General features: G+C 40.6%; 2 long non-coding RNA genes across 2 annotated transcripts; both read right to left on the bottom strand.

Annotated features, from left to right (window-relative positions):
* Positions 1-4,420: 4,420 nt before the first annotated feature.
* On the bottom strand, positions 4,421-5,629 carry LOC120047395. Its single transcript, XR_005476880.1, has 5 exons — positions 5,567-5,629; positions 5,440-5,465; positions 5,208-5,305; positions 4,949-5,026; positions 4,421-4,561 (listed from the first exon to the last, which is right to left on the bottom strand). It is a non-coding gene; the product is annotated as an uncharacterized LOC120047395 (long non-coding RNA).
* A 323-nt stretch (positions 5,630-5,952) lies between these two features.
* On the bottom strand, positions 5,953-6,386 carry LOC120047806. The gene is made up of 3 exons (XR_005476930.1): positions 6,364-6,386; positions 6,171-6,245; positions 5,953-5,976 (listed from the first exon to the last, which is right to left on the bottom strand). It is a non-coding gene; the product is annotated as an uncharacterized LOC120047806 (long non-coding RNA).
* Positions 6,387-19,096: the final 12,710 nt, after the last annotated feature.

The raw sequence follows: 19,096 nt of genomic DNA, 5'->3' as shown, positions 1-19,096 counted from the left end.
GACTGTGTTTGTTAGTGGCATAGTTAAGGTTGATGTGTTCAAGAACTTCCAATACTTAAATGTTTCTGACTTTACTGTTTTATCAATTAAAGGTGAACCCCTTTTTGACCATGTTATACATTTCATAAGGCCTTTAGTTATGGCCTAGTTATCCTCGACATTGTGGTCTGAAAATCCTGTCTCATGGGCCAGATCAGACCTGCAAGTCACAATACACTGATTTATGAAGTGATTTACTTCTTCTTATTTGAATCCAACTAGAGACAGAATTTCCAACAATTAGACCATTTTATCACCCACAACCTGCACTCAAAATGAATGCTATAGTGAAAGACCTACAGTTGAAGTCGGAAGTTTACATACACCTTAGCCAAATACATTTAAACTCAGTTTTTCACAATTCCTGATATTTCATCCTAGTAAAAATTCCCTGTCTTAGGTCAGTTAGGATCACCACTTTATTTTAAGAATGTGAAATGTCAGAATAATAGTAGAGAGAATGATTAATTTAAGCTTTTATTTCTTTCATCACATTCCCAGTGGGTCAGAAGTTTACATACACTCAATTAGTATTTGGTAGCATTGCCTTTAAATCGTTTAACTTGGGTCAAACGTTTTGGGTAGCCTTCCACAAGCTTCCCACAATAAGTTGGGTGAATTTTGGCCCATTCCTCCTGACAGAGCTGGTGTAACTGAGTCAGGTTTGTAGGCCTCCTTGCTTGCACACGCTTTTACAGTTCTGCCTACAAATTTTCTATAGGATTGAGGTCAGGGCTTTGTGATGGCCACTCCAATACCTTGACTTTGTTGTCCTTAAACCATTTTCCACAACTTTGGAAGTATGCTTGGGGCCATTGTCCATTTGGAAGACCCATTTGCGACTAAGCTTTAACTTCATGACTGATGTTTTGAGATGTTGCTTCAATATATCCACATAATTTTCCTACCTCATGATGCCATCTACTTTGTGAAGTGCACAAGTCCCTCCTGCAGCAAAGCACCCCCACAACATGATACTGCCACCCCCGTGTTTCATGGTTGGGATGGTGTTCTTCGGCTTGCACGCCTCCCCCTTTTCCCTCCAAACATAACGATGGTTATTATGGCCTATTTTTGTTTCATCAGACCAGAGAACATTTCTCCAAAAAGTACGATCTTTGTCCCAATGTGCAGTTACAAACCGTAGTCTTTTTTTATGGCGGTTTTGGAGCAGTGGCTTCTTCCTTGCTGAGCGACCTTTCAGGTTATGTCGATATAAGACTCGTTTTACTGTGGATATAGATACTTTTGTACCCGTTTCCCCCAGCATCTTCACAAGGTCCTTTGCTGTTGTTCTGGGATTGATTTGCACTTTTCGCACCAAAGTACATTCATCTCTAGGAGACAGAATACATCTCCTTCCTGAGCGGTATGACGGCTGCGTGGTCCCATGGTGTTTATACTTGCGTACTATTGTTTGTACAGATGAACATGGTACCTTCAGGCATTTGGAAATTGCTCCCAAGGATGAACCAGACATGTGGAGGTCTACAATTTTTTGTCTAAGGTCTTGGCTGATTTCTTGATTTTCCCATGATGTCAAGCAAAGAGGCACTGAATTTGAAGGTAGGCCTTGAAATACATCCACAGGTACACCTCCAATTGACTCAAATGATGTGAATTAGCCTATCAGAAGCTTCTAAAGCCATGACATAATTTTCTGGAATTTTCCAAGCTGTTTAAAGGCACAGTCAACTTAGTGGATGTAAACTTCTGACCCACTGGAATTGTTATACAGTGCACTATAAGTGAAATAATCTGTCTGTAAACAATTGTTGGAAAAATTACTTGTGTCATGCACAAAGTAGATGTCCTAACCTACTTGCCAAAGCTATAGTTTGTTAACAAGAAATTTGTGGAATGGTTGAAAAGCAAGTTTTATTGACTCCAACCTAAGTATATGTATACTTCTGACTTCAACTGTATAATGTAACACTACCTAAATGATCTAAACTGGAACAACAATCTCAGTAAAGGGTGGAAGAAATATAACCCCTTATAGATTGGATTCATTTTGAAAAATGTACGTTATTTATATAGTATAAGATCAATTAATCAATCAATGTGCATGAGGAAACATTTAGTTGAATTCGGAAGTTCAAAAAGCCAAATACTATTGGCTTATATTGGGATAGTCACATTTAAGCCGCTCATTTAAATACACAGACGGTAACATCTTATTCTCTTACCAAATGTAGGGCTCTATTCAATCTGTATCACTGGTGTTACAGATAGAATGCTGGAAATGTAAAGGTCATTTCCAATTGAGCTGACATCTGCAGTGGATTGAATAGAGCCCTTACATAAGCCTTAACCATAATCAAATGTTCACAGGGTGTTGTTTACACAGGTAGCTAGTCTACTGGTGCTAAGAACTGTCAGTCAAGGCAAGCTTTTGACTGGTAATGTAATTATGACAAGACTTTATAATGCTTTATGAAGCACATGGGTTTAGTGTTCTATAGCAGGGTTTCTCAAACTCTGCCCTGTTTTTTTCTTCCTCCTAGCACTACACAGATGGTTTCAAATAATCAACTCATCATCAAGCTTAGATTATTTGAATCAGCTGTTTAGTGCTCGGACAAAAACCAAAACATGCACCCGAGGACTGAGTTTGGAGAACCCTGCTCTATAGTACGTTCTCATTAGGAAACTCTAATTCCACTGTGCACCATTTTATGCTCACATGTGCATAAACTCTGAACTCTGAAGAATTCTGGGATTTGGTTATACCCCTCTCGACATTAATAGTAGAATGACCCAAGATAATGAAATGAGAATAATATTTAGAATTGTGCTGAGGTGTAAACTGCTCCAGTGAGAATCAGTAGAATCACGGAGTAGTTCATCTCTGAACTCATCTTTGTGTTTGAGAGAGCACTGCAAATTCTAAGTCACTAGGACTCTTAGTCCAAGTGATGCAGCCAATCAGGATATTCATTTTATTCTTACATGACTGTGGCCAAGTAGACCAGTGTTTCCCAAACACTGGGGTGTGCCCACAGCCCCAAAACATGTTTATATATATACACGGAACTCAGTCCAGCTTTAAATGTACTCTTGAATGTTGTAATAGTAGAATGCACAAGGTGCAATTTCAAAATTGGGTAGTGCATCATCAGTTCCTCTTGTCATGTTAGTCATTGCATTACTTACAGTGCTATTTATAACTTGTTTGATATGTCCAGATCAACAAGCCCATGTCAGCTAACGTTTTTTTTTATTTGGGTTTTTCAGGCCATAGATATTGTTTTAATTTTAGTCACTCAAATATCACATTAATACACATTAGACATGGCAAAATGTATAGAATTGCAAGAAAATTTGCTTTAAAACGATAAAATGTTCTTTGCACGCCATGACAAAATGTGTAGAATTGCAGGAAATAAGCTTTAAACCTGCAAAATTCTCTCCACCAACAAGAGGGGCGTGAAAAGTTTGTGTCATGAACAGTGCTTGTGCCCATAGAAATAGACGTGGTGGGTGCTCAGTTGATGAGGCTGGTAACTCATCAACTGAATGGACCTGTTGGTATTCATGCATAAATCTTTGTTAGATATCTATTGATTTGTTCTTCACACAGAAGTGTGACACAGAGAAATTGCCTTCCTGGTCTGTATTAGCAGTGACTCCTTGATTTATACTTGAATTATCTGTTCTACTTTTGCAACATAAAAAATAATTTCTAAGTCAGTCTCAATGCTTCCTTAAAACCTTTTATTTAGGCAAGTTTACATAATGTCTATACAGTACATGTACTCAGATGCAAGACAAATGTGATAGTTATTGCTTGGGCACAGTAGGCCTTTCATTCCAACAGTTGGTTGACAACCTCTTTTGTGATTGGGTATGTCAACACACAGTTCCCCTGATATCTATTAGCTAATTGGTTCCTCCCATTGATCATGACTACAGGGAATATGGAGTGAAATCTGACGATGTCTGCCACAGAATCAAACATCTAGGGAGAAAATAAAGCATTAATGAAAGCCATGTAAGGATAAGCTTGATACTAAAAGTGTGATAGAGTGATACTTAAAGAAACAATCCATATCGGTGAAACTGCCACGTCCGTTTGCAGTATTACAACAACAAAGATGTTACTTTAAAACAACAAACACAGTTTTTGTTCATTGCAAGTGCGGTAGAACAGCAGGGTATATAGGCCTACTACCATGTTTTTTTTTACTGTGATGCTGGAGGTTCATTTCCTCAAAATAAAAACAATAACAAAGCTGCCTGGGGTGGCCAGTGGCGCTGTTTCGGCCATGGCGGATCTCTGCTTTAAAGTAAAGTAAAATCTACTCAAGTAAAGTTAAAGTAAAGTCTACTAAAGTAAAGTACTCTTTCTTACTTGTCTACTCACATCATTGGCACTTTGCCCAGTCCCAAGGACGTACTTGGAGGTGCTATCAATGAACCGAATTTTAACGTTGAAAACTCTCTTGTCATGAAACACTGCTAAGACAAAGGGTTCGCTCTTCGTGTTCCTTGAGCAATTCCGCACCAAAAATGCCCCATCCTGTTAGGGAGACATTTGGGTAACATTTTATTTAAAGAGTACATATACAAGGACTTCATAACACAGTTACAACCCATACATAACACATTCATAAGCAGTACGTAATAATTTTATATAGATTGTATCATTAATATTACTTAATTACTACTGTACATTAAAATATACAGTGCTCACTAGGATCACATCCATTAATACTTAAAGAAATACCTTGTAACTCTGCTGTTGGGATTGTTCTAGCTCTTTGCATTTCCATTCATTAAGATTATTTCATATTATAAACTGGGTGGTTCAAGCCCTGAATGCTGACTGGCTGACAGCCATGGTATATAGGCCATATACCACACCCCTTTGGGCCTCATTACTTAAATAACACCTCACATTACAAACCTTATTCACCAGGTGTAAGGCATGTTCAGCCTCTGCTCGATCACAAGCTCCTATGTACCAGTCTTGTTCATTGTACGTCTGGAAAAAAATTAAGCATATTGTAATTTCATAAACGGGCCAATCATGTAAGCTACAGTACATTGGCATTTTCTGTTATAGTTTTGGTTCTTTCATTACTTCCAAGTAATCTTCAAGCACATCATTGTCCTGGTGGATATCACCCATTTGGAGATGTGCCTGGTGTATTCAGGCTCCATACCTGACAAGGTCTTTCCTTGGGGACAAAGTCATGCTGCTCCACGTCATCTTTGGTTTGAGGCCACTCATGGTGTTGTTGACGCTTCACTGAGGACTCTTCTACATGGCATAAAATAAGACAGGCTTTCAATTGCATTCATCATACTCAACACAGAAGTTTATTTTCTATAGGTAAATTGGAGATCAATGCAATTAAACTATACAAAATGTTGAGATGGCAAGGTCTTATTTACCTGGGGTATTGTGCCTTTGTTGTAACCTAATTCAAGAATCAAATAATGTGTTATCATAAATATAGAAAAATACTCATGAACTATTGTAGTGGTTTTAAAGAACTTCACAAAAATTCCTCCCATGTACCTTATGTCTGTGTTGAGTTGAGATTCAAGGTCCAGTGAATATCTTTGGCTTTGGATAGTTTGCTCTCTCCCTAAACAATTACCTAAAATATGTTAACATTTCTATTATTATTACAACCTTAGAATGTTTAGTTTCTTAAATATGGAATTTAAATAGTACTCACTATTTGAGGGTGTATTGCATTCCACCTATAATTAATATGAAGCATACGTTATACGTGATGAACGTGAAGCAAACATCCTTAGTAGCTATTCATTTACTGTTTCTGTTACTCAGTTTTAGCAAGAACGTTTCATGGACCGCTAACACTGCATCCATGTAGATAGATTCACCCAAAGATAGACGTTTAGCAAAAATTAGGCATACAATATGTGATTCAACCTCTTACATTTTGTTGTCTTCTCTGTCTGCTGGAGGGGAAAAGAGACAGACCCATTTTACAATTCTCTTTCAATTGGAAATATAACTATAGGTGAACGTAATTTCTGAGATGGGTCATGGTGGAATCACATTCAACCAACAGGTGGCACTAATACTCCATACAACATTGCATTAGTGTCCCCTTAATGTCCCTATGGTGTTAGGTAGATGGACAATAACTCACTCTCTCCTGCAGGGCCTCTGGAGGTCCAGCCCAGACAGCTTGTTCATTAGGTCCTTAGGTAAGGACGGTGGGGACCTGGAACCAAACAATATTAAAGTCTCAACAAAGGTTTCAAAACGAACATACTGGACTTAGAAACATAGTACTAATACCAGTGTCATGAAATGTATAAAGAGATTAGAGGGACTATTACCTTGGTGGGAGTAGCATGTTCTGGAAAGAGGAATATCAAGAGGAATATATTTTACATTTGGCACTCTTTTCCAGTTTGGAAAATGTTTTTTGTTTGTAAATCTTAAGTGTCAGCCTCTTGGTCTTTCCCAGAGCTTTTGTTTGAAATGCTGAATAGTATTATTTTTTAACAGTGTAAAACATTTACCTGTTCTGTAGTCTCCATGACTTGTGCTCTCTCATCTGTAAAACAACAGCTCTTGAACTGGATTACCTTTGCTGTGCTATATCACCATCTTGACATCATCATGTTTATGAATTGGAATAAATGCAGTCATTTTCTGCATACACCGATTATGATCAATTATCCCAATCAAAACTGATATTAATAGATTACATTATTATCACCAATGATTACTGATGTGCCCCGGAGTGGCGCAGCGGTCTAAGGCACTGCATTTCAGGGCAAGAGGTGACACTACAGTCCCTGGTTTGAATCCAGGCTGAATCACATCCCACCGTGATTGGGAGTCCCATAGGGCGGTGCACAATTGACCCAGCGTCATCTGGGTTTGGCTGGGGTAGGCCGTCATTGTAAATAAGAATTTGTTCTTAACTGACTTGCCTAGTTAAAAAAAGATAAAATGACAACTCCTGTTTGGTGATTATTACCTAACTGGGTCCTCCTTGGTTTTCTGGGCTTCAGTTGGCGGTTGACAGAAGGTCTGGTATTTCCTATTCAAAACAATGCCATGGATCCATTGACCAAACTTGAAACATGACCAAGGAGTGTCTGTATTGGAACTCTCTACCAACTCTTATACAGTGGGGCAAAAAAGTATTTAGTCAGCCACCAATTGTGCAAATTCTCCCACTTAAAAAGATGAGAGAGGCCTGTAATTTTCATCATAGGTACACTTCAACTATGACAGACAAAATGAGAAAAAGAAATCCAGAAAATCACATTGTAGGATTTTTAATGAATTTATTTGCAAATTATGGTGGAAAATAAGTATTTGGTCACCTACAAACAAGCAAGATTTCTGGCTCTCACAGACCTGTAACTTCTTCTTTAAGAGGCTCCTCTGTCCTCCACTCGTTACCTGTATTAATGGCACCTGTTTGAACTTGTTATCAGTATAAAAGACACCTGTCCACAACCTCAAACAGTCACACTCCAAACTCCACTATGGCCAAGACCAAAGAGCTGTCAAAGGACACCAGAAACAAAATTGTAGACCTGCACCAGGCTGGGAAGACTGAATCTGCAATAGGTAAGCAGCTTGGTTTGAAGAAATCAACTGTGGGAGCAATTATTAGGAAATGGAAGACATACAAGAACACTGATAATCTCCCTCGATCTGGGGCTCCACGCAAGATCTCACCCCGTGGGGTCAAAATGATCACAAGAACGGTGAGCAAAAATCCCAGAACCACACGGGGTACCTAGTGAATGACCTGCAGAGAGCTGGGACCAAAGTAACAAAGCCTACCATCAGTAACACACTACGCCGCCAGGGACTCAAATCCTGCAGTGCCAGACGTGTCCCCCTGCTTAAGCCAGTACATGTCCAGGCCCGTCTGAAGTTTGCTAGAGAGCATTTGGATGATCCAGAAGAAGATTGGGAGAATGTCATATGGTCAGATGAAACCAAAATAGAACTTTTTGGTAAAACCTCAACTCGTCGTGTTTGGAGGACAAAGAATGCTGAGTTGCATCCAAAGAACACCATACCTACTGTGAAGCATGGGGGTGGAAACATCATGCTTTGGGGCTGTTTTTCTGCAAAGGGACCAGGACGACTGATCCGTGTAAAGGACAGAATGAATGGGGCCATGTATCGTGAGATTTTGAGTGAAAACCTCCTTCCATCAGCAAGGGCATTGAAGATGAAATGTGGCTGGGTCTTTCAGCATGACAATGATCCCAAACACACCGCCCGGGCAACGAAGGAGTGGCTTCGTAAGAAGCATTTCAAGGTCCTGGAGTGGCTTAGCCAGTCTCCAGATCTCAACCCCATAGAAAATCTTTGGAGGGAGTTGAAAGTCTGTGTTGCCCAGCAACAGCCCCAAAACATCACTGCTCTAGAGGAGATCTGCATGGAGGAATGGGCCAAAATACCAGCAACAGTGTGTGAAAACCTTGTGAAGACTTACAGAAAACGTTTGACCTCTGTCATTGCCAACAAAGGGTATATAACAAAGTATTGAGATAAACTTTTGTTATTGACCAAATACTTATTTTCCACCATAATTTGCAAATAAATTCATTAAAAATCCTACAACGTGATTTTCTGGATTTTTTTTTCTCATTTAGTCTGTCATAGTACCTATGATGAAAATTACAGGCCTCTCTCATCTTTTTAAGTGGGAGAACTTGCTCAATTGGTGGCTGACTAAATACTGTTTTGCCCCACTGTATGTGCTTCAATCAGTAATTGTTTGGGTTTCAGTTACCTGGAGAAGTACAAGGGAGGCCTCTTATGGGATGCCGTGGGGGTATGATAGGGCTGCTCTACAAGCAAGACAAAACATGGTAATAAACATTAATATCATGTTTAAATAATGGGTTTTAAACTCACGGTGATTGGATGTAAACTGGCAAATTGTGTGATGTAAAAGAAGAACTGAGGAAAATCACGTACACTTGAAGTGGAGCTGATACTCTGAGCGTAGGAGGATCTGGAAATGTCCCTATCTTTAAAGAAAGAATATAATTATTATTAATCTCAATAGTTTTGGTTGATGTGGCAATTGCAAGTTGTTCCAGTAGATGGAAGTATAGAGTGTTATTCCACATACACAACAAAAAACATCTTACCGTATCCATAGTAACACAGCCACTGGGGCGGCAGTGTAGCCTAGTGGTTAGAGCGCTGGACTAGTAACCGAAAGGTTGAAAGATCAAATCCCCGAGCTGACATGGTACAAATCTGTCGTTCTGTCCCTGAACAATGCAGTTAACCCACTGTTCCTAGGCCGCCATTGAAAATAAGAATTTGTTCTTAACTGACTTGCCTGGTAGTCAGTAAAATGGTATAATAAAATAAATAAAAATAAAAAGTAGAGCAGCTGTGGGGCCCCTGACTGTAATATTACAATATAGCAACTGTGGGGCCCCTGACTGTGGTATTACAATATAGCAGCTGTGGGGCCCCTGTGGTATTACTACAGAGAAGCTGTGGTGCCCCTGACTGTGGTATTACTACAGAGCATCTGTGGGGCCCCAGACTGTAATATTACTACAGAGCAGCTGTGGGGCCCCTGACTGTGGTATTACCACAGAGCAGCTGTGGGGCCCCTGACTGTAATATTACAATATAGCAGCTGTGGGGCCCCTGACTGTAATATTACAATATAGCAGCTGTGGGGCCCCTGACTGTAATATTACAATATAGCAGCTGTGGGGCCCCAGACTGTAATATTACCACAGAGCAGCTGTGGGACCCCTGACTGTCATATTACTACAGCGCAGCTGTGGGGCACCTGACTGTGGTATTACTACAGAGCAGCTGTGTGCCCCTGCGGCCCCTGATTGTGGTATTACTACAGACCAGCCATAATCCATGAGGAGTTTACTCACACAACTCATGCTATTCTCTCCCCCTTCATTTCAGGATAATTGTATCTCTCCCACAGTGTGGATTTGATTGGCCTACAGATGGCTCTAGAGCTCGACACAGAGGCCTCTCTCAGCAGCATGAGATCTCACTTACAGCTCCGCTTTCTGTTTCACATTGGGTTTGGATGTCACACTTGTTCTTGCCCACACTTTATTTTCTTCCTTCTAATTAGACTGGTGCACAATGGAGCTTCTAATCTAGTCTAAATCTACTTTGTGCTTGAATGTCTTAAAACGTCTCGTAAAATACACAATGCAAAGTAAAAAACTTTTTTTTTTACATATTACATTTTAAGTTTAATTATAGATATACAGTATGTTAATTATAGGTACTTTGTATTTGTCATGTGTGGATAGCTAATCATACCTTTAATACAAGATGGAAGAGCAACTTCTCTGTTTTGTACTTTTTTACCTGCTATAATTCTATAATTCTATCTAATAGATTGTCAGGGACTAGAGTTCGTACCTGCATAGTCTCTGTCTGACTCAGGGGCTCTGGCAGGAAGGATGTGCACCAAGAACTCTTCTTCATGGTTATCAGGGACATGATACTCATCCTTCTCCATGTTGCTATAGCGACCATATCTCTGTTTGGTCATGTTGCCTCTCTTCCAAGGTTCCTGTGGAGAATGAGAAGGAGCTACTTCAATGTGAGATTCGCACACACTGTAGACTTCACACAAACTGCATGAAACTGGTGACTCGTTACCTAATAGTTTGTTTTTGTCTGGTGTATATTAGAGTCATCATTAGCTCCACATAAAGCACCATCAGGATGTTTCCCCTGAAATCAGTAAAACCTTTGCACTCTAATCAGCAATGTCTCAGAAACTTCATTATTCATTTACTGTAACTGAGTCTACTGTGGTGTGAGTGCTGGTGCTGGGCCATGTTTTAACATGAATGTGCTGCAACCCAGAAGGAGACAATGCCCTCTTCACGCGGCCCACCACATTAATGCCACAATAATGCTTTACGCTCACTTCACCCACTTTGGCTAAACTAGCCACAATGTGACAGATGGTGGAACTGGCAACGTGGGTGGTGGAGGGTTGGAGGGCAAAGGACATTAACAGAATTTGAGAGCCCTTGACCGACAATACAGTGATATCTCTCACGCGTCTGAAAATACATGTCTGAAATGAAATGGGACTAGACAGACAGACACACAGACAGTTGGTAAGAGGGACAGACTGACTGACAGGAGAGAAGAGATGCATAAGGGAATTTACACTATACATTCACTCTCAAAAGTCGTTGAATGTAGTACTTCACTGAGGACCTATCAGTAAAGACCTACAGCTGAAGTCGGAAGTTTACATTCACAGCCAAATACATTTAAACGCAATTTTTTCAAAATTCCTGACATTTAATCCGAGTAAAAATTCCCTGTCTTGGGCCAGTTAGGATCACCACTTTATTTTAAGAATGTGAAATGTCAGAATAATAGTAGAGAGAATGATTTATTTCAGCTTTTATTTCTTTCATCACATTCCCAGTGGGTCAGAAGTTTACATACACTCAATTGGTATTTGGTAGCAATGCCTTTGAATTGTAACTTGGGTTAAACGTTTCGGGTAGCCTTCCACAAGCTTCCCACAATAAGTTAATTGTGAAGGCTTGGTCGCAAATGGGTCTTCCAAATGGACAATGACCCCAAGCATACTTCCAAAGTTGTGGCAAAATGGCTTAAGGACAACAAAGTCAAGGTATTGGAGTGCCCATCACAAAGCCCTGACCTCAATCCTATAGAATATTTGTGGGCAGAACTGAAAAAGCGTGTGCGAGCAAGGAGGCCTACAAACCTGACTCAGTTACACCAGCTCTGTCAGGAGGAATGGGCCAAAATTCACCCAACTTATTGTAGGAAGCTTGTGGAAGGCTACCTGAAACGTTTGACCTAAGTTAAACAATTTAAAGGCAATGCTACCAAATACTAATTGAGTGTATGTAAACTTCTGACCCACTGGGAATGTGATGAAATAAATAAAAGCTTAAATTAATCATTCTCTCTACTATTATTCTGACATTTCACATTCTTAAAATAAAGTGATGATCCTAACTGACCTAAGACAGGGAATTTTTACTAGGATTAAATGTCAGGAATTGTGAAAAACTGAGTTTAAATGTATTTGGCTAAGGTGTATGTAAACTTACAACTTCAACTGTATGTTTTATAGGCTCCTCAGTACTAGACTAAGCCAATTTGAGCGTCATTCCCATTTGCCAACGCTAAAATGAATGTCATCTATATACATTGTTTTGCAAGCTTGCTTCATAATTTTGTCTCACATGCCGAAAACGCAGCCTTGTTGATTAGATTTTACACTTCGCGGCCACCGGAGTTTAACATGTGACTACAGTTTGCATTGAATTGTGGGTCATATCAGCCCCACTAGTGATCAAAGTTCTTCACTCGCTCCCTCGACCTAAATCTAGGGCCGAGGGGGCAACGTTTGTGAATTGGACCTCTACTTAAGATGGCAATCAAACTCCATCCGGTTTTGACGTGGATTCCCCAGAGGGAAAGTTGCTTACGCAAGGGCTGAGGAGGTAAAATTAACGTGTTTGGACTATTGCCCTAATAACAGGAAGGGTTGCAAGCTCTAAAACTGTCCCCCCCCTCCCAGGTTCATTGAAGTGGAACCAACAGGTCAGCCATTACTAACCATAATCACAGCAGACTCATAGCTGGTCCCTCTCTTCAGCTAACGTTGAGGCCAAACACATAATTAGCTTGGCATTTAACACAAGGCTGCACGTTCCAAAACAGCCCATCCTTGGAACCTTTCATCCACTGACCACATGCAGAAGTACTGTCGGTACGTCCCAAATGGCACCCGCACTATAGAGGGAATAGGGTGCCATTTGGAACGTATTCTTTATGTTTGAAAGAGGACTTTCATTGGCCTCATGCTTGTTTCATACCATCTTACATTCCATACCTTTATTCTCTGTATAAATTCCAGACGACAGACTCTCCGCCCTATGGTGTGTAAGTGGTTTGACAAGTTAAGAAATTAGCATGAGCACCTTGAAGTGGGGCTCCTGATGGAATAAAATAGGTGACACAATGGCTGGCAAGACCATTTCAGAGAACACAAATATATATTTCTTGTGATATTAAGCAATGTTCAGATGGAGATGATATTAGTAGATGTACATCACAACAGACACAGTCGACTGAAGGCTACAGAGCTGGTCTGATCAGATAAGAGGCACTATACCATTAAATGTTATAATTCAACCATATAAAAAAATATATACATTTGTAATATTAGCTTTTTTTTGTTTTCGGTTGGGTAATAATTACTATAACAAATGCATGAGTAAAGCACTGCAAATGCTTTATAAAATGGTTTATTAACACATACAAATAGGTATAAGCAAAACAACTCAGAGGAGTTTGCAAACACATTTTTAAAAAACAACTATGGGTCTTACAGTAAACATTTCACTTGCATATTTTGCATAGGACTCACATACTGTAGATGTCAGAGCATTTGCTTTCCAGTTAACAAAAAAGTTAAGGATGACATTGCTCAGAGATTTCCAGTCACGTTTGGTATCAACAAGCGATCACTCAATAAATCTGGCTTCCTGCGCACTGAAATAAACCCTAATCACCTGACATGGAGTTCATTGAATGGGGAACAGATGACCGCTACATTACAGCCTTGTTTTTTTTACTTTCGTCGCTAACCTCAAGGGAGAAAACAAACAAATAAAAGGTGTAGCTAGTTGAGAGTTAGACCTTCACTGGGCAACCTCAATTTGAGTTGCAGAGATTTGGTCATAAAAAAACATTACCTGGAATGTTCAACAATTAGGACAGAAATAAATACATTTGTGTGTTTTATTTGATCTTCACTCGCCGTAATTCATAAAAGGTCAGTATCTGTTCCTCATAATTCCTCATCATGTGCTAATATGCTTTTTCTGAAGCTAATACAATAAACAAGTGACTTATCATTTTTTAAAGAGCAAAATATAGAAATAGCCAGTGGTGCATCCTCCAACAGTGCTATCATCAATCATCAACCAAACAGAGGATAAAGTATGCATAACCATTGCCAAAATAATCTCACTAAATATCAGTCACAGCCAAATCCCCATGAAGGGATGAACCAGAGCATGTTTGCTTATATAGTACAGGTGATTGAGATGCTACATCCACATCCCACTAGAAAATTGCATACGGAGGGAAAAACACAGCCATTTAAAAACAAGCAACACTTTCAGGAGTTCTTGGCTACTAGGCTCTTAGAGTCATGTGTTTTCAAAGCCTGCCTGCTCTCTTTGTTTTCACATTTATTTTCGACTAGAGCCTATCAATTATCTTTGGCTACTGATGCTGTTGCTTTTTGCATGTTCACCAACTGAGACAGATGCTGAAATGAGAAACAGAGAAGAGAGTGGATGCCATGCATTTACTCTCAAAGACAAACTACCTTGTCAACATGTTTATGCCACAATTGTAGAACAAGCCCAATAAGGGTTTCACAGACTTGTTACTACTCTGTAACCAGTAACATTTAGTACCCACCAATGTTTTTTTTATGTGGTATTACCACCATTCCTTTAGTATTTCCCGGATGTCATTGCACAGAAGTCTACTTGGCTAATTTTAGCCTTGCAACAACCAAAAATGACTTCCTGTGTTGGTGAGCAATGAGCATCAGCTACAGCTACAGCATACCACCCATGGCCTTCTGACTTATTCTTCAAGCGATTGTGGTCTGGCTAGAGAGATTTGGCCTCAATAGTGTCAGCTCAGAGAACAAACATCTGCACAAACATACATAAATGCCCTATGAGTATTCAAACTGAAAATACAGATTTATTTGCTTTTGACCTGACATTTGACTATCTGATTGATCTTCCATTTTGGTGAAGTAGCTTCAGTTAGACATGTTCTCCACTTGTTTGATGTGGATGTGGACTTGAACTGGTATAAATAAATTCAGGTATGTGCTTGTTCCTTTTACATCCCTTTTCATGTGCAGTATTCTCATCATGCTGCCGCCCACAGCGGAGTATCATGGTTGCAAAATTGCACATTGAATGTAACTGTGGAGCACCAATAACAGGGCTAGATCGACAATCTGTGAAACCAATTTACCATCTGAAACAGAAGCCGGGGAGACATGTTTTCTACAGGGAGGATTATTCTCCACTCATATATTTCTCAGATGATATTTCTCATCACACAGAACATTCAGTAATTTGGGTTAAAAATAAATGGCCTGCAGAAGCCTTCTCTTAACAGGTATTGCTCTTAATTTAAGCCTGAGCATCGTGACATTTCAACATCTGCTCTCCAAAGTGCAAGGGTGGTGTTGTGACATTTACTTTTTTCTCATTAGATTAACTCTCCATCTGTGCCTACGTCTATTTCAGGAGCGTCAACTCGCACCCATTTATGAAGAATAGTATATTCAAGCCCGGAGATGAACTGCTTGTAGGAACGGGATTAAAGTCTTGCAAAAGCGTTTGTAAGCAGGAATTGTAGGTTTAAATTTAGCTCATAAATACAAGTTCCCACATACAAATCTGGGTTAACTTTTTACATAAAGGTACCAAAAATAAATAGGCGGATCTTCCAATCAAATGGCTTTATTGTTTATGCCTCCATCTTAAAGAGAAACCAGGAAGGTGTTACAGAAATGCTTACCTTATAAGTAGAACGCAAAATATTGCGCCTTTGTCCACCCACAGTACAATCCAGGCCTCAGTATGGATACTTTAGAACTTTTTGGCCCTGTTTTTGATGAGAACAGTTTTAGGACACCACCATGTCTCTGTGTCTGTCTGCAGTGTAACCCGAAAGCTCTGCAGCAGCAGTACAGGTGCACAAGGTCAGCCTCTTTCCTGTGGTTTCCTTTGCGATGGTATAGTCTCATTTCCTCTAAAACGATTACCATCTGGCCTCTCATATTCTCACTGATGCTTATCTGTGATCTGTGAGCTACACCTCCTCCCTCCTCCACGACACACACCACCCTCATCTCCCTGTCAATCTGGCACCTCATCCTTGTGCCAAGAACCCCCCCCCCCCCCCCCCCCCCACCGTGCTCCGAACCTGTCACTGATACAGAAGATTCAGTTACCCAGCCTGGGAGGGGCTGAGGTGGTGGAGGGGGGTGACGGGATGGGACGGGGGACGGGGGGGTGGTGGAAGGGGGTGAAGTGGTGGAGGGGGGTGGGGGTGAGGTGATGGAGGGGGGTGAGGTGGTGGAGGGGGGTGGGGGTGAGATGGTGGAGGAGGGGTGAGGTGTTGGGGGGGTTAGGTGGTGGAGGGGGGTGGGGGTGCGGTGGTGGAGGGGAGTGGGGGTGAGGTGGTGGAGGGGGGTGAGGTGGTGGAGGGGGTGAGGTGGTGGAGGGTGGTGAGGTGTTGAAGGGGTGTGAAGTGGTGGAGGGGGGTGAGGTGCTGGAGGGTGGTGAGGTGTTGAAGGGGTGTGAGGTGGTGGAGGGGGGGTGAGGGGGGGGAGGGGGGGGGTTTGGAGGGGGGTGAGTGGTGAAGGGGTGTGAGGTGGTGGAGGTGGGTGAGGTGGTGGAGGGCTTATGCATGATACCACTCTATCAGGCTGTTACAACTCAACAGGATACACTGGATGTGTTTGATGAAGGTGATAAAATACACGCACCAATTGAAGATGAATGTATAGATATGCAGAGACTTCTTAAGAGTACCAGCTCAACTCTGTGGACTCACAACAAGTGAGTTAAGGGCTGGTTGTCAATTAAATTGATGCACGGAGGATGTGTAATTGAGCTGACATTTCAGTAACATTTACAGTGTATGCATGCTTTGGTCGCTTTGGATAAAAGCGTCTGCTAAATGGCATATATTATTATATTATAGATTTATTAAAGAATCCAGGAATACTGCTTTATAACTTGTTATAAACCGGGTGGTTTGAGCCCTGAATGTTGATTGGCTGAAAGCCGTGATATACAGTTAAAGTCGGAAGTTAACATACACCTTAGCCAAATACAATTAAACTCAGTTTTTCACAATTCCTGACATTTAATCCTAGTAAAAATTGTGTCTTAGGTCAGTTAGGATCACCACTTTATTTTAAGAATGTGAAATGTCAGAATAATAGTAGAGAGAATCATTTATTTCAGCTTTTATTTCTTTCATCACATTCCCAGTGGGTCAGAAGTTTACATACACTCAATTAGTATTTGGTAGCATTGCCTTTAAATTGCTTAACTTGGGTCAAACATTTCAGGTAGCCTTCCACAAGCTTCCTACAATAAGTTGGGTGAATTTTGGCCCATTCCTCCTGACAGAGCTGGTGTAACTGAGTCAGGTTTGTAGGCCTCCTTGCTCGCACACGCTTTTTCAGTTCTGCCCACAAATATTCTATAGGATTGAGGTCAGGGCTTTGTGATGGCCACTCCAATACCTTGACTTTGTTGTCCTTAAGCCATTTTTCCACAACTTTGGAAATATGCTTGGGGTCATTGTCCATTTGGAAGACCCATTTGCGACCAAGCTTTAACTTCCTGACTGATGTCTTAAGATGTTGCTTCAATATACCCACATCATTTTCCTACCTCATGATTCCATTTATTTTGTGAAGTTCACCAGTCCCTCCTGTAGCAAAGCACCCCCGTGCTTCACGGTTGGGATGGTGTTCTTCGGCTTATAAGCCTCCCCCTTTTTCCTCCAAACATAACGATGGTCATTATGGCCAAACAGTTCTATTATTGTTTAATCAGACCAGAGGACATTTCTCCAAAAAGTACGATCTTTGTCCCCATGTGCAGTTGCAAACCGTAGTCTGGCTTTTTTTATGGCGGTTTTGGAGCAGTGGCTTCTTCCTTGCTGAGTGGCCTTTCAGGTTATGTCGATATAGGACTTGTTTTACTGTGGATATAGATACTTTAGTACCTGTTTCCTCCAGCATCTTCACAAGGTCTTTTGCTGTTGTTCTGGGATTGATTTGCACTTTTCGCACCAAAGTACGTTCATCTCTAGGAGACAGAACGCGTCTCCTTCCTGAGCGGTATGACGGCTGCGTGGTCCCATGGTGTTTATACTTGCGTACTATTGTTTGCACAGATGAACGTGGTACCTTCAGGCGTTTGGAAATTGCTCCCAAGGATGAACCAGACATGTGGAGGTCTACAATTTTTTTCTGAGGTCTTGGCTTATTTCTTTTGATTTTCCCATGATGTCAAGCAAAGAGGCACTGAGTTTGAAGGTAGGCCTTGAAATACATCCACAGGTACACCTCCAATTGACTCAAATTATTTCAATTAGCCTATCAGAAGCTTCTAAAGCCATGACATCATTTTCTGGAATTTTCCAAGCTGTTTAAAGGCACAGTCAACTTAGTGTATGTAAACTTCTGACCCACTGGAATTGTTATACAGTGAGTCATAAGTGAAATAATATGTCTGTAAACAATTGTTGGAAAAATGACTTGTGTTATGCACATAGTAGATGTCCTAACCTACTTGCCAAAACTATAGTTTGTTAACAAGAAATTTGTGGAGTGGTTGAAAAACGAGTTTTATAGACTCCAACCTAAGTGTATGTAATCTTCCGATTTCAAATGTATCAGACCGTATACCACGGGTATGAAGAAAATTGCTTTTTAATTACTGTTCTAATTACTTTGGTAAGAAGTTTATAAAAGCAATAGCCATACTGTACACCACACCTTCTAGGGCCTTACTGCTCAAATTACAGCATGTAGGAGCCTTCATAATGTCTTAAATTGAGGCTTACGATATGTTTATCATTGTGTTTCTTAATGTACCGTTTCAACTATTTAAAACTTGCTGTTATTTAGTCGAATCATAATGAGATGGTTACAAGACATTATAAAGGGGTCAAGACTTACAATGTGTTACAACTGCATCATGATCCATTATGCCTGGATGTTTTATGTAAAGTGTTACAGACCCACACTGTAAACATGTATCTTAAACGTGTGCCTCAAGTTGCTGGGACTTGGCTTGTGTAAAAAGGTTTGTGTGAAAATGACAGTTAAGTCCCACAGGAAACTTGGGGTTGCTAGTGAGGTGACGTGTCACAGGTGGGAGAGGTATCATTTTTACCTTACAAGCTGTCCAGAAGCCCTCTATTCCCCACTCCATCGCACTCTGAGAG

The sequence above is a fragment of the Salvelinus namaycush genome, chromosome 5 (assembly GCF_016432855.1).
Source record: "Salvelinus namaycush isolate Seneca chromosome 5, SaNama_1.0, whole genome shotgun sequence".
Taxonomy (NCBI): domain Eukaryota; kingdom Metazoa; phylum Chordata; class Actinopteri; order Salmoniformes; family Salmonidae; genus Salvelinus; species Salvelinus namaycush.
Note: the sequence above shows the minus strand (reverse complement) of the source record. Positions and strands in the feature narration are given on the sequence as shown.